This window comes from Meriones unguiculatus, chromosome 17 (assembly GCF_030254825.1).
Source record: "Meriones unguiculatus strain TT.TT164.6M chromosome 17, Bangor_MerUng_6.1, whole genome shotgun sequence".
Taxonomy (NCBI): Eukaryota; Metazoa; Chordata; class Mammalia; order Rodentia; family Muridae; genus Meriones; species Meriones unguiculatus.
In genome coordinates this window covers 55,162,450-55,175,802 of record NC_083364.1, presented here as the reverse complement: position 1 = coordinate 55,175,802, position 13,353 = coordinate 55,162,450, and positions in this window count along the sequence as shown.

Sequence of the window (13,353 nt, the reverse complement as noted above, 5' to 3'; positions counted from 1 at the left end):
GCTGCATTGTCTTCCTCTGGGGCCTGGTAAGGCTGCTCCCCCGTCAGGAGGAGGTGATCAAAGAGCAGGCCAATCAATTCATGTCAGAAGTAGTCCCTGTTCCCATTACTATGGGAACCCACTTGGACACTGAATTGCCATGGGCTACATCTGTGCAGGGGTTATAGGTTATCTCCATGCATAGTCCTTGGTTGGAGTATGAGTCTAAGGAAAGACCTCTGTTCTCAAAATTTTTGGTTCTGTTGCTCTCCTTGTGGACCTCCTGTCCTTTCCAGCTCTTACTATTATTTCCCACTTCTTTCATAAGTTTCCCTGCATTCTGCCCAAAGTTTGGCCATAAGGCTCAACATCTGCTTTGATAGTCTGCAGGGCAGAGCCTTTCAGAGGCCCTCTGTGGGAGGTTCCTAACTTGTTTCCTATTTTCTTCTTCTTCTGGTGTCCATTCTCTTTGCCTTTCAGGATAGGGATTGAACATTTTAGCCACAGTCTTGATTAGTTTCTTTAGGTATACAGATTAATGCAAATAGATTCATACTTATCACCCTGCACAAAACTGATGTCCAAGTGGATCGAAGACCTCAACATAAAACCAGACACATTAAATCTTTTAGAAGAAAAATTTGGGAAGACCCTGAAACTCATTGGTACAGGAGACAACTTCCTGAACAGAACACCAACAGCACAGGCTCTAAGAGCAACAATCAATAAATGGGCTCTCATGAAACTGAAAAGCTTCTGTAAAGCAAAGGACACCGTCCTCAAAACAAAACAACTCTCTACAGATTGGGAAAGAATCTTCACCAACCCTCTATCTGAAAGAGGGCTAATATCCAGTATATATAAAGAACTAAAGAAGATGAAAAGCAACAAATCAAGTAATCCAATTAAAAAATGGGGAACAGAGCTAAACAGAGAATTCTTGATAGAGGAATAGTGAATTAAAGAGAAACACTTAAAGAAATGCTCAACGTCATTAGACATCTGGGAAATGCAAATCAAAATGACCCTGAGATTTCACCTTACACCCATCAGAATGGCCAAGATGAAAAACTCAAGTGACAACAGATGTTGGAGAGGTTGTGGAGAAAGGGGAACCCTCCTCCACTGCTGGTGGGAATGTAAACTTGTACAACCACTCTGGAAATCAATCTGGCGCTTTCTCAGACAACTAGGAATAGTGCTTCCTCAAGATCCAACCAACTCCTAGGCATAGATCCAAAAGTGGCTCAATTACACAATAAGGACATTTGCTCAACCATGTTTGTAGCAGTTTTATTTGTAATAGCTAGAAGCTGGAAACAGCCTAGATGCCTCTCAACTGAAGAATGGATAAAGAAATTGTGGTACACCTATACAATGGAATATTACTCAGCAATGAAAAACAAGGAAATTATGAAATTTGCAGGTAATTGGTGGGATCTGGAAAGGATCATCCTGAGTGAGCTATTCCAGAAGCAGAAAGACACACTCAGTATATACTCACTCATATAGACATATATTAAAAATTTTTTAAAAAAATTATAAGCATTAACTCATTTTCATAAAAAGGATATACTGACCCTTCTCTGTTAAACCATATGTGTTATATACATTTATATGTCATTCATTTCTTCAAACTTTTCTTCTTCACTTTAGAACCTAGTCTTTTCCTAAATCAACTAATACACAGCTTAAATTCCATAAACTTTACTTAAATGTTCCTGACAATTAAGTGTAGAAGGATCTAGTGACTCTAAAGCATCAGATAGAATATTCAAAATAGAAGACCTTTTATATTATTTATTTATTTTTATGAATTACCTAACTTAGAATAAAAGTAATGTTTCCTTTAAATTATGTTTAAATGTTTTTAAACAAAGCATATAGCTACATTTTTTTCCCCTGGCTATTTTTTCCTTCTAATCCTTTCTATTGTTAACCACTTCCTTTTTCATTCCCAAATTCATGGCTTCTTATTCTCTGTCTGTCTCCCATTCTCTCTGTGTCTCTCTGTAATAATGAGTTATTTAATCTTGTCATTAAAGAGGAAATCTCAAAGTAGTTTTGATTTCTATTTCCTTAAGGGCTAAGGATACATAGCATTTCTTTAAGTGTTTCTCTGTCATTTCATATTGCTCCATTGAGGAATTATCTGTTGGATCTGTATTCCATTTTTAATTGGATTTTTTGCTCTGTTAATATCTAGCTTTTTGAGTTCTTTGTATATTTTCGATCATAGCCTTCTGTCAGAAGGGGAGTTGTTGCAAATTCTTTCCCATTCTGTAGGCTATCTCTTTTTCCTATTGTCCTTGTCTTCTGTTTTTTTTTTTTTTTTTTGGTTTTATAAGATCCCATTTAATAATTGTATATCTTAGTGCCTGAATTATTGATGTTCTGTTCAGAAAGTTGCCTCTTAAGTCAATGTTTTTAAGTCTGTTTTTCACTTTCTCTACTGTCAGGTTCCAATGACAGTAGAGAAATTGTCTGGATTTATACTGAGATCTTTGATCCACTTCAAGTTTGTGCAGAATGGTAGATATGGACCTATTTGCATTCTTCTACATAGAGACAACCAGTTTGACTGGTACCATTTGTTGAAGATGCTATCTTTTTTCCGTGTGTTATTTCTGGTTTCTTTAGCAAATATCAGGTGGCCATAGTCATCTGAGTTTATATCTGGGCCTTCATTTTGATTGCATTGATCAACATGTCTGTTTTTATGTCAATAGCATGGTGTTTTTCATTTATTTTATTTATTTTACTATAGTTCTTGTAGTACAACTTGAAATCAGGGACCATGACACCTCTAGCCGTTCTTTTATTGTTCAGGATTGTTTGAGTTACTCTGGTTTGTTGTTATTTGCATGTTTGTTTTCTTTTCTTTTTTCACATGAAGTTGAGTATTGTCCTTTCAAAATCTATAAAGAATTATCTTGGAATTTTGATGGTGATTGAGTCAAATCTGTAGATTGCTTTTGAGAGGATGTGAAGTTTTACCATGCTAATCTTACTGCTTCGTGAGAATGGCAGTTCATTCCATCTGATACTATCTTCAGTTTCTTTCTCTATGGACTTGAAATTTTTATGTCTTTCACTTGCTTGTTTATACTGGCTCCAATATATATTTTATATTATTTGAGGCTATAATGAAGGTTGTTAGTTTCCTGATTTCTTTTTCAGTTTGTTTGATATTTCTATGTAAGAGGGCTATTTGGCTTTCTTTCTTTCTTTCTTTCTTTCTTTCTTTCTTTCTTTCTTTCTTTCTTTCTTTCTGAGTTAATCTCATTTGCAGTCATTTTGCTGAAAGTGTTATATGATATAAGCATTTCCAGTTGGAATCTTAAGGGTCACTTATTTATATTTTCTTATCTACAAATAGTGATACTTTGACTTCTTCCTTTTAAATTTTTCCCCATTGATATCCTCTAGTTTTCTTAATGCTCTAGCTATACCTTCAAGTACTATATTGAATAAATATGGAGTAAGTGGACCACCTTGTCTTGTCCCTGTGTGTAGTTACTTTGCATTTATCTCGATTTAATTTGATATTACCTATCAACTTGCTGTAAATTGCCTATATTCTGTTTAGGTATGTATCTGTGTTTTTAAGCTCACCAAAATAATAGAGGGTTTTTATTACAGCAACATGGCTGCTCTGTTCATATCCAAAGACCTTGTAGGTCTGTGTGATCCAGCTAGAATGCAGACATACTTTACCCCCAGACAATAAAGGTAAAGTTAGTTGGTAGAAAGAAGGACCCATGTTTGAAAGTGATATTTAATTGAAAGGTTGAAAAAAAAACAATGAATTGGAGAAATACTTGATGGATAAGAATATGCCCAACTCTCAGGAAAACAGGGAGGAAAGAGAAGTGACTTCAGAGAGAGCAGCACAGAGGAGGAGTAGAAAATACAGTGGAGTAATGTGCAGTAGAGAGTTCAGTTGAGAAGACACAATAGAGAAAGGAATAGAGTTGAGTACAGTAGAGAGTTCAGTAGACAACAGTACAGTTGAGTTGATGTCAGTCAGTCAGTTGGAAGTCAGTGCTTTGGAGTTAAGTTTGTTCTGAAGTTTGTTACAGTTGATTTCTTGTGCATTTCAGTGTAGGTCAGCAGAGACAGTTGAAGCCAGACAATAAGGAGCCACAAGAATAGAAAAATAGAATAGGTAGAGTTAGTTTAAGGCCAAGCAGAGCAATTCAGTCAGAAGTCGAAAGAAACAAGATTGAGTCAGTCAGCATAAAGAGGGGTTTGAAGCAGAAAAGCCGAGTTGAACCATCTAGCCAGTATTCAGAAAGAGCCAGAAAGGCTGAACTTATTCTGCAGTCAGTCTCCGAGAAGACAGTATTTATTTATTTATTTATTTATTTACTTACTTACTTACTTTACACACCCTTCCTCCTCTTCTCACAGCCCCACCCTTCCACCCTGTTCATCCATTCCCGACTTTCCTTCTTAGAGCTTCCCCTCCCTTTAAGCCATTCTTCCTCACCACTTTATGTTGCATCAGGACTTAGCTAGTCCTCTTCCACTGAGGCTAGACATGGTTGCCTAGGTAGGGGAAAGTGATCCAACAGCACACAACTACATCCATGTTAGTGGAAGCCTCTGCTTCAGTTGCTAATCATTTACTGATATTGGATTTTCTTAAAGACCTTTTCTGCAACTAATGAGTTGATTAAGTGTTTTTTTTCTTTCAGCTTGTTTATATGGTGTATTACATTTACTGGTTTTCATATAATGAACCTTCCCAGCATCACTTGATTATGGTGGATGATCTTTTGATGTGTTCCTGAACTCGATTTGTAAATATTGAGTATTTTTACATCTATCTTCATAAAAAAATTAGTCAGTAATTCTCTTTGTATGTTGAGTCTTTTTTTATAATTTTAATTTTTTTATAATAATCACAGGTTATTTACTTTGTATTCTAGCCGTAGCCACCTCCCTCCTTCCCTCCCAACCCCACCCTCTTTCCTTCATTTCCTTCTTGCTCCTTTCTTTTATGTGGTTTGAATATCAAATAACTGTGGCCTCCTCAAATGAATTGGGAAATGTTTCTTCTATTTCTATTTTGTAGAATAATTTGGAGGGATTGACACTAACTCTTCTTTGAAAGTCTGGCAGAATTCTTCACTGAAACTGTCTAGCCTTGGGCTTGGTTTTATTAGGAGACTTTTAACGATTGCTTCTATTTCCTTAAAGGTTATAGGCCTATTTAAATTGGTGTTCCTGGTGTGGACTTAACTTTGGTAAGTGGTGCCTATTGAGAAAATTATCTATTTCTTTTAGACTTTCCAATTTTTTGGAGTATGAGTTTTTAAAGTATGCCTTAATATTCTCTGAATTTTCTCAGCATCTTTTGTTATTTGCCCCTTTTTGTTTATGATTTCTGTTAAGTTGGATACTCTATGATTTTTAGTTAGTTTAGATACAGTTTTGTCTATATTGTTGAATTTCTCAAAGAACCTCCTGTGTTTTATTTATTCTTTGTATTTTTATGTGTTTCTTTTTTATTTCAACTCTCAGTTTGATTTTTTTCTTGTTTCCTCATCCTCTTGTGTATGATCTCTGAGACCTAGATGCACGAGTTGTATTATAGATGTATCATCTAGGACTGAGTACTAAAAGGTCATTTGTTCTCCCTATCTTAATTGGTTGTGGTTTTCTATAATAAACTCCATCTGTTGCAAGATTTTTCTTTGATAATGAATGAGAGGAATAATTAATTTTTTGTGAGTGTAGAGAAAAACATTTAGAACATAGGAATTATGCTGATTACTAAAGAGGCAGTTCTAGATTCTCCTGCAATAGCCATGACTTCATTAGTCCTGGGTAATTTGCTAGGTTTCCAGTATCAGACATGCTTTTGCTGTTTTTCACTGAGTCTTAAGTTCAGTTATAGAGCTATTGCTTACTGTCAAGGCACGCATGCAATTATTATACTCTTGTGTTGTGTTGCTGGTCAGCAATATAGTTCATAGGAACCAAATTGGTTACTCATCTCCCTTGGAACCTTTAAGAGAACCTTCTGGTGCCATGAAAACTAGTCCTTGATGAGGAAGCTTTCAGGTCAGGACCAGATCAGATCCAGTGATGCACTTATTAATGGTATCTTCATACACATTTCATTATAAATTATTCTCATTTGTTCTGCTCCTCCATTAGTTATCCTATGTATTCTCTCCCCTTCTCTAGATAATTTCATTCTTTTACTGGAAAAAACAAAGGTTTTGAACCTGGGATATGGAAGTGTAGGAAAGTTTAAGTGTTGAAAGGGCTGAGAGGGAGATGAGAAAGGAGGAGAGAAGAGAAACTATAACACGTCATATACATGTGTGACATTTCAATGAACTAACTTAGTAAACAATAGAGAGAAAACATAAAAACACTATAAAATTAAGAAGGATGTGTCTCCTGGAATGACAAGAGTTGGGTGTTGGAATTGTCTTTATATCTTGAGTTTTTCTACAATCACAATTATTAATAAAGTGTTTATGAAATTAATCTTATCTTGGTTAGAAATTACTCTTTTACCTTAAAAACATTGCTACAAAAATATAACAATCAACACATGTGATTTTCTAGTACCAGTTTATTTCTACCAAAAATAGTTCACTAACATTCTAGTATTTTCCATTCTCAAGATTGTCAGAAATTTCCATCTACTTCAGAGTCAAGAAAGGACAGAAAACAGAAAGGACTGCTGATCAGAACCGCTTGAGGAGAACTATGGCATGCTCTCACTATGCCTTCTCCTTCACTGCATTTTAATTCATTGATTTAAAATGATCTAATATGACCTCATCTTCCATTAAACCCACAGAACTATTAGAAAGCTATTCATGTGCTGTCATTTTCAATTTCTTAAAAAGTTTTTATCACATGTAACTTAGCACTTATCAACAGAAAGTATTGCCATTATCAACCATTGACTGATTGATAAGCTCCACATCACTTGCTCATTACATAAAATTAGGCCAGTAATGCAAGGAGAAAAATATCTCCCACCATACTAAGACATTTGGTGTTATGAAAAACGACATAATTAGTAATGTGACTTCTTTCCAAAACTTAATGTATGGATAGAACTTGAAACAAAAGCTAACGCATCCTGGAGCTACAACACATTTCCATATGTATTATGGATTTTGAGTGCACCAAAGCCAACAGAAACAACTTTCTAATATCTAATGTCTCCTTAGGAATATGTCTTATGCTATTAGTAACAAGTTTTTCATATATAAATTAAGGTCATAATATTTGTATCATATGCAGTTTAGAGGCATTATATTGTTTGATTTTAGGTCATAGCATGTGAAGAATATGCAAATGACTCACAGAAGAGAAAGATAGATAAACAGATAGAAACACACATAGAGGGGGCCAGGGAGAGAGAGACAGGGAGGGAGAGAGAGAAAGAGAGAGAGAGAGAAACAGAGAGAGAGCCAATGTAGTTATAAAAGCTACCCTTTCCTCCCATGGGCTATTTGAAATTGGTTGAAAATTTCCATGCAACCTTTGCTCTAGCCATTAAAAAGAAACGTTAACCTCCCTCTGGGAGATCAGAGACGGATCCAAAGTGGCCATATTTTATGATGCATACATTGATCTGTGACAGGAGATGCCATAAGAGAATGGCACTTCCCATCCAGAGGACGGTATGAAGGAGGAATCAGGCTGCTGCTGAAAGACTAGTGTTAATCACAACAAAATGTTCCTCTTTACTACTTATTCACACTCAGCAAACCAATTTTACTCAAATGTACCCCATAATTTTAGATCATATTTACTATTAGATTCTTTTCTGTATCTGGAATGAAATGCTCTGGCAGCTTTCTAACTCACCATTTCTAACTATCTTTCAAAATTCTGCTAAAAACTGAAGCTGGAAATATTTCTTCTAATATATCTATCATTATGTACATTGTTTTGTCATATAATAAAGTACAGCATTTTTGAGGGTGAGACTTATTTTTCTGTTATTTATACCTAAAGAATATGTTCATACAATGTATGTATGCATCTGTATGTGTGTGCATGTGTGTATATATGTCTATACATATTATATATATGCAAAGTGTTTCAATGTATACTTGAGTCAAGAAAATGAGCTTTCCTCATCTCACACAATATGTACTAAGTTACCTGTATACAACGTGCCCTAAGTAATTTGAAGCAGATCTCTTAAAGAAAAATATCCTCTCTCTATTCACTGACATGCTTAATCCTTTAGCAATTCCTATTTTCTTTTCCTCTATTTTGCTTAAATTTGAATAACAGCTCAGCTTGAACAGCTTACAAATACTTATGTAACAGTGCTTGCATTAAAACAAAACTTTCTTTTGGTTCAGTCCTAAAGTTAAAGTGTTGAAAACAAAAACAGAAGCAAACATTTTTTAAAAATCTATTATTACATGAAAATGATGGTTCATGTTTTTCTTTTAATTTTATTGTGTTGGCTTTGTTAATCAGAACTAACATATTTTTATCTTATTATTTGAACATCACATTTTGTAATTCTTTTGGAGTTTGATTTTGATTTCCATGTGCATAAACAACGTTCTCCTTTTGGGGAGGATGGAGAACAACTATTGTAAAACCATCAATGAAGATTTTAATAAAATATTTATGGAGACAGAGAGGGTATGGGATTATGAATAACTGATACTTTTAACATTTTTATTATTACAGTTTATTACAATTTATTCAATTTGTATCCTGGCTGTGGCCCCCTCCCTCATCTTCCTCCCTCCCTAGTCCACTGGTAGAAAAAGCCTTCCTTCCTTTCTATCTGACCCTAACCTATTAGGTCTCATTAGGACTGGCAGCATTGTCTTCCTCTGTCTCCTGACAAAACTGCACTCCCCAGGGATATGTGATCAGAAAGCCAGCCACTGATTTCATGCCAGAGAAAGCTCCTGCTCCCCTGACTAGGGTCGCCAGTTGGATACTGAGTCTATGGGATACATCTGAGTTGGGGTTTTAGGTCTTCTTTATGCATGGCCCTTGGGCAGGATAACAGTCTCTGCAGGGTACCCAGGGCTCAATATTTTTTATTTTTTATTTTTGCCTCTGTTGGTCTCCCTTTTGAATTCCTGTCCCCTCCAGGTCTTTCTATCTCCCCCTTCTTTCATAAGATTCCCTGCACTCTGTCCAAAGTTTGGCCATGAGTCTCAACCTCCTCTTTGATACCTCAATCAGTAGAGTCTTTCAGAGGCCCTCTGTGGTAGGCTCCTGTCCTGTTCCCTGTCTTTGGCTTCCAATATCTATTGTGTTTGTCCTTCTGAATGAGGATAAAGCATCTTTCCTTGGGTCTTCTTGTTTTTTAGCTTCTTTAGGAGTATAGATTTTAAAATGTTTATCCTATATTAAATGGCTAATATCACTTATGAGTGGGTATATACCATATGTTTCTTTTTGCTTCTAGCTTACCTCACTCAGGATGTTCTTTTCTAGTTCTCACCATTTGCTTGCAAATTTCATTATTTCCTCGTTTTTGATTGCTCAGTAGTATTCTATTGTGTAAATGTACCACAATTTCTGTATCTATTCTTCCATTGAGGGAAATCTGGGTTGTTTCTAGATTCTATTATGAATAGAGCTGCTGCAAACATCGTTGAGCAAATGTCCTTGTTGTATATGTGAGCATATTTTGGATATATGCCTAAGAGTGGTATAGCTGGATTTTGTGGAAGTGCTATTCCTAATTGTCTGAGAAAGCTCCAGATTGATTTTCAGAGTGGTTGTACAAGTTTACATTACCACCAGCGGTGGAGAAGGGTTTCCCTTTTCTCCACATCCTCTCCAGCATGTGTTGTCACTTGAATTATTCATCTTAGCCATTCTGATGGGTGTAAGGTGAAATCTCAGGGTTGTTTTTATTTGCATCTCCCTGATGATTAAGGACATTTCTTTAAGTGGTACTCTGCCATTTAATATTCCTCTACTGAAAATTCTCTGTTTAGCTCTGTACCCCTTTTTTTTTTAATTGGAATGCTTGATTTGTTGGTGTTTAACTTCTTAAGTTCTTTATATCTTCCAGATATTAGCCCTCTTTCAGATAGAGGGTTGGTGAAGATCCTTTTCCAATCTGTAGGCTGTTATTTAGTTCTGATGACAGTGTCCTTTGCTTTACAGAAGCTTTTCAGTTTCATGAGGTCCCATTTATTGATTGTTGATCTTAGAGCCTGTGCTGTTGGTGTTCTGTTCAGGAAGTTGTCTCCTATGCCAATGTGTTCAGGCTCTTCCCCAATTTTTCTTCTCATAGGTTTAGTGTGTCTGGTTTTATGTTGCAGTCATTGATCAACTTGGACTTTAGTTTTGTGCAGGGTGATAAATATAGATCTATTTGCATTTTTCTACATGTAGACATCCAGTAAGGCCAGCACCATTTTTTGATTATGCTACCCTTTTTCCCATTGTATTGTTTTGGCTTCTTTGTGAAAAATCAGGCATCCTTGGGTATGTGGATTTATTTCTGGGTCTTCGATTTGGTTCCATTGATGCACCATTCTGTTTCTGTGCCAGTACCATTCAGTTTTTATTACTGCTGATCTTGAGATCAGGGATGGTTACATTTCCAGAAGATCGGTTATTGTACAAGATTTTTTTTCCATCCTGTTTTTTGTTTTGTTTTGTTTTGTTTATCCATATGAAACTGAGAATTGTTCTTTTAGGTTCCCTAAAGAATTGTGTTGGTATTTTAATGGGAATGGCATTGAATCTGTAGATTGCTTTTGGCAGGATGGTCATTTTCACTATGTTAATCCTACTGTCCATGAGTGTGGGAGATCTTTCCATTTTCTGATACCTTCTTCAGTTTCTTTCTTTAGAGAATTGAAGTGGTTTTTTACAGGTCTTTCACATGGTTTGTTAGAGTCACACCAATGTACTTTATGTTATTTGTGGCTATTGTAAAGGATGTTGATTCCTTAATTTCTAACTGAGACCTTTTGTCTTTTGTATAGAGTAGGGCTAAAAATTTTTCTTGAGTTAATTTTGTATCCAGCCACTTTGCTGAAGGAGTTTATCAGCTGAAGGAGTTCTCTGGATGAATTGTTGTTGTCACTCATGTATACTATCATATCATCTGCAAATAGCCATACTTTGACTTTTTCCTTTCCAATGTGTATTCCCTTGATCTCCTTCTGTCTTTCCATGATGGCCTCTATTTTTTTAATTTCTTTCCTCTTTATGTGCCTTATTTGTGTGGCTACATTTGCCTGTATTTCTTTGAGAGTTTTGTTTGTTTCCTCTTTATGTACCTTTAATAACTTGATAAGTGTAGCTTTAAAATCCTGTGTTTCCAATGAATTAAAATATTCATTGATTTTGGGGGCTGCTGGTGAAGCCATAATTTCCTTATTTTTGTTGTATGTGTTCTTATGCCTGCCTCTAGCCATCTGGTGGCTAGTAGCCTTTGTTGTTTGTTCCTGGAGCCTGTACTTCAGACTGGGTTCCCTCTGTCTCTAGAGTCTGGAGTATTCTTCTGGAAGATGAGAGTGGGTTTGAGAATGGGTGTTGGTGTTTCAGATGCAGCTAAGGGAGGAAGGTCACAAGTGCAAGTGCACAAGGGCAGGGGTGTGCCTGGAGGTGTGTCTTCCTGGAAGGGGAAATTGTAAGGGAAGAGCGCACCTACAATTGCAGGTTGTGGATGTTTGCAGGTGAAATTGTGTTGTGTAGGTGCCCTGAATGGCTCAGTGGCTCACTTTACTGGACTACAAGCTCTCAGATCTGCCTGAGCTGTACCATCTTGGTTCTAAAAATTGTTTGGCTGGACTCCACTGGGAAACCCACACAACAGGGTTTTCAGTGTTGGGAATGCTGTCCCAAAGATCCCTATGTTGTCCACAAAGGCAGTGTGGGTGGGAGAGTTCCAATGTCTGGCTGCTAGTGTAGATGGACCTCCGATCTGGGGCTATGCGTGCACTCTCTGCCCGAAGCATGAACCTCCATTAGGTGTGTGTGGGAAGTGCAGAGAGCCCATGTGCACTCATTTGCAGGCAGGTGTGCCAAGCACAGAGGGCTGGCAAAGTCACTCACAGGAGTATGCAGTAATCTCAGAGACTCTACCATTTTTACTGTCAGATACGGGTTTCTTGTTTGGAAAGGAGGTACCCTGTGTTTGGGGCGAAAGTGAAGCTGAAAGTGCAGGGGGTTGATAGTTTGCCCTTCTCAGAACCTGGAATCGTCCATGGGAGCCTGGACCCAATCTGTCTCACTTCATGGTGTTGTTCCCTCTATCCCGGGAAGCTTCAAAGTAGATCCTCTAGTTTCAGCCACCCATCGACTCACCAGATTGGAGTTTCAGATCTTCTGACCTTCAGGAATGGTGTTCACTGGTTGCCGCTATCTTGGAGAGTCCCAACTGTTACCTTATAAAACTTCAGTCTCAGCCTTCATATTCTCTCTTGATGCTGGTGATGAGCAGGTGAAAAACTTCTGTCTTAATCTTGTGTTGGATGCTGCTGTAGAGTCTGTTCAGTTATTTGGGAATCTAGTGTTCTGAAAGTGTTTAATGTCACAGAGTACAAGTTAGTCTAAGCTAATTAAAATTAAGGGCCAAGTTTTTGTTTAACCAACATGAACAGAATTTGCTTTGTCCTTTGCTTGATAATATAACACAGTGAGTTACTATTGTCAAACATTGGCCTATTATGTTCTGCCCCCTCAGAAATCAACTATCTCAAGTGTGAACAAAGAGCTGACCTTTCTAGTAATAGCAGCATCTACTTCAAAATAAATTCCTTTAAGGCAGTGGATTTTCTAGTAAGAAAGAGTATTTGAAATTCTCTGATTCATGTGCTGACTGGGAAACCAGGCAGTCAAATGCTGTATGAAGCCCATGGGTGTTAGATGTTCTGCTGTGGTGAAGAACAGAAACTTCAATGACTATGTCTTTAAGATCTCTTTCTAATCTGACCACAAGTTCTGTAAAAGAGGGGCATATATTCTTATTAGTTAGGATAACATTTCTACCTGATATGTGTGAAGATAGAGACCAAATACTATCATAATCAATTTAATTGGTTATTCTTCATAGCCTTAGGCTATGATGAACACTTTAAATATTTCCTTATGCATTTTAAATTCATATGTTAATGACTATTACATTTGTACATTATACACAAACGTAATTGCTGTCCTGACATTGAACACTTTCTTAATGCCACCAAAGAAACAGCAAATAACTGGTGTACACCCCTCTGTGCTTTACCCTGAGAGCCTCTCTGACAGAAATTGTGCAATGTTTCTTCCTTAAGTGTTTTCCAGCAACCGGAAGACTTTGCTAATAGCAGAGTTCCATCTATTTCCCCCGTCTCTACTCACTTTTATGTTTAAATTCATAGCTCTAGTCATTTACTTGACTGG